Source organism: Copadichromis virginalis, linkage group LG7 (genome assembly GCF_057382275.1).
Source record: "Copadichromis virginalis isolate Kocher_CV1m ecotype Utaka linkage group LG7, C_Virginalis_male_GT1.1, whole genome shotgun sequence".
Taxonomy (NCBI): Eukaryota; Metazoa; Chordata; class Actinopteri; order Cichliformes; family Cichlidae; genus Copadichromis; species Copadichromis virginalis.
The window spans coordinates 7,688,949-7,697,532 of NC_140624.1; the positions used below are offsets into that span (position 1 = coordinate 7,688,949).

General features: G+C 42.4%; 1 long non-coding RNA gene across 1 annotated transcript; it reads right to left on the reverse strand.

The window, feature by feature from the left end:
* Nucleotides 1-3,487: 3,487 nt before the first annotated feature.
* Nucleotides 3,488-4,096, reverse strand: LOC146704344 (uncharacterized). Its single transcript, XR_014921653.1, has 3 exons — nt 3,998-4,096; nt 3,754-3,924; nt 3,488-3,674 (listed from the first exon to the last, which is right to left on the reverse strand). It is a non-coding gene; the product is annotated as an uncharacterized LOC146704344 (long non-coding RNA).
* Between the last annotated feature and the right edge of the window lie 4,488 nt (nt 4,097-8,584).

An 8,584-nucleotide genomic window follows, 5' to 3' on the forward strand; every position in this document is an offset into this window, starting at 1 on the left:
TGAAAAGTCAGAGATACTGGCGGAGCTTGGTGAGACGTTTAGGAGGAGACGACAGTGTGATGATGGGTGAGGAGGCAAGTGATGGATGAGACAGAGGTGGGGTGGGGGGGAGAACTGAAAGAGAGGGAGGACGAGGGAGAGCAATTGTGCTGTTCTTGACACCTCCACAGAAAACACCTTGGCAAGCTGTCAATCAGACAGGCTTGCTTGATTGATTTTCTCCTCTTTTCAATCAGCATTTCACTACACGTCCCTCTCTCCCTTCAGAATGTGCCCTGATGCCAACTTCCAGTGGGTTTTTTTTCCCTTTATACATTCTTTATGCTGCACGTCAGGACCAAACAGTCACTGTCACATCGACTGTCCTAAAACAGCAAGCAATCAACATATTAGACGAGGAATTAAAAATATGCTTATGTCACCACTTTACAAATGCCCAGTGGAAATGAAAGCTAATATTTTTACGTAGGATGTGTTAGAAATACTGTAATGGGATATTAAAAGCACAATCCCCTCAGAGGAGCGCAACTATAATAAATTCAAGAACCAAAGTATCTCTGTGCAACCTTCTCTTTCAAAGGTACAGCACACATATATGTGTAAGTGAAACATGATTTTAACTGGGTTAAATGTTCTCCTTACACAGTAAGGAAACGTTCTTTATATATGTGTGATTATTAGAAATATTTCAATAATATGCCCACAGACAGTATATTTTTTCCTGTCACCATCATGCAGCATGTTATTATTACATTATTGGATTTTTTTTAATGATATGATTATTCTAGGTGGCAACTTATGTAAGGAAATATAATGAACTTATTAAGCAATAATTCATACAGAACATTTTTAGTGTTTTGCAAGCTACATTTGTATCACATAGTATCACATAACACTTTGGAGCAGTGTTGCATTATGTTCTGCTTTGACAAGATAAATAATTCACCTCTGTTTGATAGCTTATAGCATAAAAAGATTTTATGCACAGTGAACACACCGGCTTTGTCTTCTCAAATAAACACGAAGGAGGGTACACTTATAAATCAGAGAAGGGAAAAACAATGAGCAGAGGAACCTTTTCATTGTCATCTAAAAGGTTAACAAGCAGCCAATAAAGCTTGGGCCAAAGCCACTAGTCTCATTTTGAAAGGAACAAAAGGAAGAACTGTGTTGTACATTTACACGTAAATAAACTTCACCCTGCTACAGTTTTAGTGTTTGGCCATGGCTGCAATTCAAGTCTCAGTGGACACCACTCTGGTCACCCCACATTGATAGTGAGTTGGTCAAGTACATCAACAAATTATGTTGGGCCCAGCCATCCCCTCAATCAAAGCAGGATTGAAGTTTTACAACTTCAGGGAAAGACTGAATCAGAACTACCCTTCTGTTCAAGGTTGTCAACAAAAGTTAATGAAACAGCCGAGCCTGCGCGCTGCCTTCCTCCTTGTTTTAAATTATTACATTACAGTTAAAAATAAACATTAAATCTTCATAATCCCTTGTCAGTTTCTAGACTTATTAGGAGAGCATAAACAAAATCATTGTTTTAATTCAATTCAATTTTTCAATTTTATTTATACAGTGCCAAATCACAACAACAATCGCCTCAAGGCATTTATATGATAAGACAATAATACATACAGTTTTGTAGCATTTAGTAATATTACCCCAAACTCACACCAGTTGGTGAAAACTAAAAGCCCAAAGAGCACTTTACTTAACAGTGATTACGGTGACAGCAGTTCTGCTGAAAAAGACGGCATTTCGTCTAAAACAAGCCTACTTTCGTTACCTGTGGAAAGTTTTGCTTCGGCTGTTTAGCTGGCATCAGCATCCGTTTTGAGCTAATTTTACTTTGTATGTTGGGAGGAGGAAAATGGTGGAGCGGTTGTTTGAGAAGTGGAAACATGGGCATTAGTTTTACTTTTAATGCACAAACAGGACAAGAGCTGATGGTGAAATGCCAGATTGTGTTCAGGACAGCAACAGCTGCATCATGATGCTTACCCAACATCTGCTATTTGCAAGAATATAACACAAAGCTAGCCAAGAGGCCATGAATCTATAAATACATTTGTGTACAAACTACCAACTTTTCACAAACATATCACAAATATCACAAACATCACACATGCAGAGACTGCTAGCATTTATATGTTTAAAAAATATTTATTATAAATCTTAATTCTTTTGATTTTCATATTCGTCATCCTCCTGTGAATCCAATTACATTCTCCATTTGCCTTTGTTTCACGTATTGCATTCAGTGTGCATCATCCATATGTAACTTAACTAACATTTGTTGGAGTAACCAAGTCATGAATGAAAAAGTACCTGCAGGGTGGACTTTTGCTATTGACGACAAAGCTGAGCAGATGCCAACCCCAACCCAGCAGCCAGACCCTGAACTTAAACAGGTAAACAGGTTCACAGTCTATTTGGGCTGGTTTTCAACTTTGCTTTGTATTCATACATAAAAGCTGAAAGAAGAATTCTAAGTGAATCCACTTTAGTATTAGCATTTGTGTTGTTGTTTGGAAGGTATCTGCTTAACTGGTTAATGTGTGACAATGCATGAGTAATGTAACAAGTACTGTAACAAATTTCTTTTTCTAGCGAGTAATTAAGTCACATACTGCATTACTTTTAAGTAAACAATTAATACATTACATTCCTGTTTTTGTTTTTGTTTTGTTTTTTAATAAAGGTACACAGGGGTCTCTTAAAGTTTTCTTTTTGCATGTAACCTTTTCAGGAGTTTGGAGAGGCGTGATTACTCACACCAGTGGATGATTTGACAGTTTTCATTTTATATCATACTATTGCCCGTTTAAATAAATAGCTAGCAGTGATCATTTCAACCTCTCTATTCACCCATTAAGGTAATAACATGATTGCTTTATTAGCAACTGAAATCTGATTTCCAAATTAGGGAACAGTAATGTGCTATGTTACTGAATTACAGATGAGTGTAATGTGATTAGTTTTCACCCAACACTAGTGATTATACAGTGTATACACCTGTTACATTTTGCTGCCCTCATCTAACTTGGAAAGAGCTTTATTCTACGACACAGATAGGCTTTTACAAAATGTGCAGTACGTCCTTAACATAATTAAAAACACTTTAAAATAACACCAGCTTCCGTGACACTGTGATTTAAACAAAATAAAGAGAGAGAATAAATGCTGCTGCACACTTACTTTGATGCTGTTTAATAGCATTTAAATGCAACATGGCCTTGAATACTAAGATTACAATCAAAGCTATTATGAGCTTTAAAATTCAGTTGTGATTGATCTGTGTATTGGTTGAGTTGTTGCCTGATTATCTGGTTTGCTATTTCACAGCTTCATGACACCGCTGCTCCATCCTGGCCACTCCAGCCAAAATGTTCTTTATCAGCCACCAACTTCTGTCACGGCTCAACGGCACGAGGGAACAGGGATGGACACAGGCGCAGAAACCAACCCGGAAGCGAGGTGACAGAAAACAAATGATTTATTTCCGCCCACAGGTAAACAAAGGTGAAACACAAAGCGACGCCACCACACTAGTGGCGCGTAGGATTCGTCGGTGATAATGAGGGCGACCTAGACACCTCTAGGAGACGGCTGAACAGCGGGGACAGCGGGGAGGTAGAAACAGGACTAGGTAGGGGCCGGGGGCACTGGAACAAGAGGAGATCACGATCAGAGGGATCCAGCAGACAACCAATAATCCTCCGCAGTTGAATTGAATTGCCTTACTTGGTTTCAGATGGAGGGGACAGGTGGAGCGGAAAACCCGGAAGCGGTCGAGGCGTGGGGAGGCAGGCAGGTGAGCGGTGGGCCGGCAGGCCACGTTGTGTAAGCAGCTGGCGGCCCAGGTCCAGGAGGACGGGAGCGAGGGGAACAAGATCTCCACTCCGGGTGCTATCGCTGAGGACAAGAAAAGACAGGTCAGTCATCACACGGCGTTAAGACAAGGTTTAGGATGCTCCACTGAACTAACATGGGAATAGCAGATACTCAGGCGATGAGTGGTTGAGAGCGCAGGTCTGATATACCGCTGGCACGATTGCTCACAGGTGGTCAGCCAGGGAGGGGCAACCGGACTCTGCCTAAAGGAGGAGGAGCCGCTGTCTGAGACCTGCAGGTGCCCAACCAGACCATGACACCTTCACGGATGTCAATCAGCCCCCCCACTTCTGAATAAGCAAATCACTCTAATCTCGTTGAACAGCAATAGTTCTGAGACTAGGAATTTTCTCAGGAATAATAGTCTTTTATCTTCAAATGTTTTCATTTGGATTTACGCAGATGACAGTGTTCAGTGGATCTGTGGGACTCTAGGTCCCCGCAGGTCTCCACTTTAAACTTGCGCAGCTGACTCAGACAATAGGCAGGAATCCTGTGGTAAAAAAAAAAAAAAGTGAGCATCCACTGGGGGTGTGTCTAAAAGACAGAGCACATTGATTTCCATGCGGATGGATGAATAGATCAAGTGCTTTTGCTTTTTCTCCTTAAATCCCTTTGCACCCATGAAGGCCAAGGCCAATCAAATAGCCACCAATTGTTTTGGTTTTTCACTGGAATAGTGAGCCTAGTGGGAGAAGATTTTATATTAATCAGAGAGACAAATGGGACAGGGCATGTGGGAGGTGTCTTGGGAGAGAAACCCTGCAGTAATAAACAGCGAGTGGATGGAAAAGCAGGCCAAAAAATAAGGAACAAAGAGTAGGAGTAAATATTAAATAACTGCAGAGAAGGTATACCCCCCACCTAAAAACACCTCCTTCTGCTGCTTGCATACTAAACGTATCTAATAATCAAATCAAATCAAAATTTATTTATATAGCACATATTAAAAACAACAGTGTTGACCATAGTGCTTCACAGTCAATAAAAACATGAGACAGTTAAAACAAACAATAGAAGAGGACAACAAACAATAGGTAACAACGCAACAAGCTAAAACAGCCAACTAGACAGAATCAAAAGCCAAAGTAAAAAAATAAGTTTTAAGACGTAATTTAAAAGACTGGATAGACTCGGCAGTGCGAATATGAACGGGGAGGTTATTCCAGAGTCTGGGTGCCACGGATGCAAAGGCCCGGTCGCCTCTCAACTTCATTCGAGTCCTAGGTTGTGCTAGGAGCCTATGGTTGGATGATCTAAGTGCCCTGTTGGGATTGTATGAATGGAGTAAATCAGAAAGATAACTGGGCGCTAAATTATTCAAAATATTAAAAGTGAACAAAAGAATTTTAAAATCTATACGATATTTAACAGGGAGCCAATGTAATTTGGCTAAAATTGGAGTTATGTGTTCATGAATTCTCGTACCTGTTAAAAGACGCGCAGCTGCATTTTGAATTAACTGGAGCCGGCAAAGAGAGGAGTGTTGGAGGCCCGAGTAGAGGGAGTTACAGTAGTCCAATCTGGATGTAATAAATGCGTGGATAAGCTTTTCAAGATCTTTTAAAGGAAGGAACGGCTTTGCTTTGGAAATCTGACGCAACTGGTAAAAGCTGTTTTTTACCACAGTGGACACCTGTTTCTCGAGTTTAAAAGAGCCATCCAGGAACACTCCGAGGTTTCTTACAGTGGACGAAAGATGGCTAGCGAGAGGGCCTAGGGCGTCAGCTAACTGGTCTAGCGGAGTGTGACTACCAAAGACTATGATTTCGGTTTTATTCTCGTTCAATGTAAGAAAATTATGTGATAACCAAATTTTTACTTCATGCAAACAGTTGAACAGAGGTTGCAAAGAAGCAGTCACATCGGATTTCAAAGGTAAATAAATCTGGATATCATCGGCATAACAGTGAAAGGAGATGTTATGTTTTCTAAAAATTAATCCCAACGGCAACATGTACAAAGAGAAAAGAGCAGGACCGAGCACGGACCCTTGAGGCACACCACAATAAATAGGGGCAGAAGCCGAGGAGTGTTGCCCCATAGCAACAGAGAACAACCTCTCTGAGAGATAGGATTTAAACCAAGATAAAACCGTACCTTTGAGACCAACAACATGTTCCAATCTTGATAGAAGAATGTTGTGATTAACCGTGTCAAAAGCAGCAGACAAGTCAAGTAAAACTAAGACCACAGAATATCCAGAATCTACAGTTAAAAGAAGATCATTAAAAACTCTAAGTAAGGCTGTCTCTGTGCTGTGGCGAGGTTTAAAACCAGACTGAAACTTTTCATTAATACCATTTGCATCTAAAAAGGCCTGAAGTTGTTTTAGAACTACCTTTTCCAATATTTTGGAAATAAAAGGGAGTTTAGAGATCGGCCTGTAGTTAGTGAGAGCATTAGGGTCAAGATTTTTCTTTTTCATAATAGGTTGCACAACAGCATGCTTAAAGACAGACGGTACACAACCTGATGACAATGATGCATTCAGCAGAGATAAGATACAAGGACCAATAACATGTAAAGCTTCCTTAAAGAAACGAGAAGGAAGAATATCATGCGGGGAACCAGAGATTTTGAGATGATCAATTATATCTTTTAAAGCAGAATAAGACACTGGCTCAAACTGTTGAAAGACAGTCAAGCATTCAGAAGCTGGAACTGGGTCTAAAACTGATGATGGGTGAGATGGATGAGAAGCCCTTAGAGCTGAGATTTTATCAGAGAAATACTTTAAGAATTTATCACAAAGAGCAGGGGAGGCATCCCTATAATCAAATCAAATCAAATCAAATCACTTTTTATTGTCACATCACATGTGCAGGCACACTGGCACAGCACATGCGAGTGAAATTCTTGTGTGCGAGCCCCACAAGCAACAGAGATGTGCAAACACAACAACACAAACGAGCAAAATACAAGAATGGCCAACCTGAAACTAATAAATATATGTACAATATATAATAGTGTATGCATTTCTGGATGTGTATACTAAATATTTTCCTACGTGTGTGTGTGTGTGTGTGTGTGTGTGTGTGTGTGTGTGTGTGTGTGTGTGTGTGTGTGTGTGTGTATACACATTTTTACAAATTAAATAGTAAAAAAATAAAATAAAATAATAATAATAATAATAATAATAATAATAATAAAATATATAAAATATACAGAGTTGAATATGTGCAAAACAAGTGGCATTTATATACAGTGTGGAGTGCATAATGTTGAAGTTCCAGTAGTGGAGCTGAGGTGTCTATGACGTGTTCAGCAGTCTGATGGCCTGATGGAAAAAGCTGTCTCTCAGTCTGCTGGTACGGGACCGGATGCTGCAGAACCTCCTTCCTGATGGAAGCAGTCTGAACAGTTTATGGCTGGGGTGACTGGAGTCCTTGATGATCCTCCCCGCTTTCCTCAGGCACCGCTTCCTGTAGATGTCTTGGAGGGAGGGAAGCTCACCTCCAATTATCCGTTCAGAGCACCGCACTACTTGCTGGAGAGCTTTGCAGTTGTAGGCGGTGCTGTTGCCATACCAGGTGGTGATGCATCCAGTGAGGATGCTCTCAATGGCACAGCGATAGAAGGTCCTGAGGATGCGGGGGCTCATGCCGAATCTTTTCAGTCTCCAGAGAAAGAAGAGGCGCTGCTGCGCCTTCTTCACTGTTTTGTTTGTGTGTACTGACCACGTAAGATCCTCAGCCAGGTGTACGCCAAGGAACCGGAAGCTGCTCACTCTCTCCACAGCAGCGCCGTTGATGGTGATGGGGGTGTGTACTTCTCTGCACCTCCGGAAGTCCACTATCAACTCCTTTGTCTTTGCGACGTTGAGGGTGAGATGGTTGTCTTGACACCAGTGGGTCAGGGCGCTGACCTCCTCCCTGTAAGCCGTCTCATCACCGTTGGTGATAAGACCCACCACTGTAGTGTCGTCCGCAAACTTCACAATGATGTTGGAGCTGTTAGTGGCTGTGCAGTCGTAGGTGTAGAGTGAGTACAGGAGAGGGCTCAGTACACACCCCTGTGGAGCACCAGTGTTCAGTGTGATGGGGGATGAGGTGATGCTGCCCAGTCTGACCACCTGGCGTCTGTCAGACAGGAAGCTAAGGATCCAGCTGCAGAGGGAGCTGCTCAGTCCTAGATCCTGCAGTTTCCTGTCCAGCTTCGAGGGAACGATGGTATTGAATGCTGAGCTGTAATCTACAAACAGCATCCTCACATACGTGTCTCTCTTCTCCAGGTGTGACAGGGCAGTGTGTAGTGTCAGGGCTATGGCATCATCAGTGGACCTGTTGTGGCGGTATGCAAACTGTAGAGGGTCCAGTGAGTCGGGTAGTGCAGAGCAGATGAAGTCCCTGACCAGCTTCTCGAAGCATTTGCTTACGATGGGGGTCAGGGCTACAGGTCGCCAGTCGTTCAATGAGGAGATGGTGGAGGATTTGGGTACAGGGACGATGGTGGCCATTTTGAAGCAGGCTGGGACTACAGACAGAGAGAGGGAAAGGTTGAAGATGTGCGTGAACACTCCAGCCAGCTGAGCCGCGCATGACCTGAGGACGCGGCCGGGAATCCCGTCCGGACCAGTAGCTTTGCGTGCGTTCACCTTCCTGAAGCACCTCCGCACATCCTCCTCAGACACAGTGTGCGCACTGACGTCATCCGCGGTGCGCACACTGTCCGGTCTCAT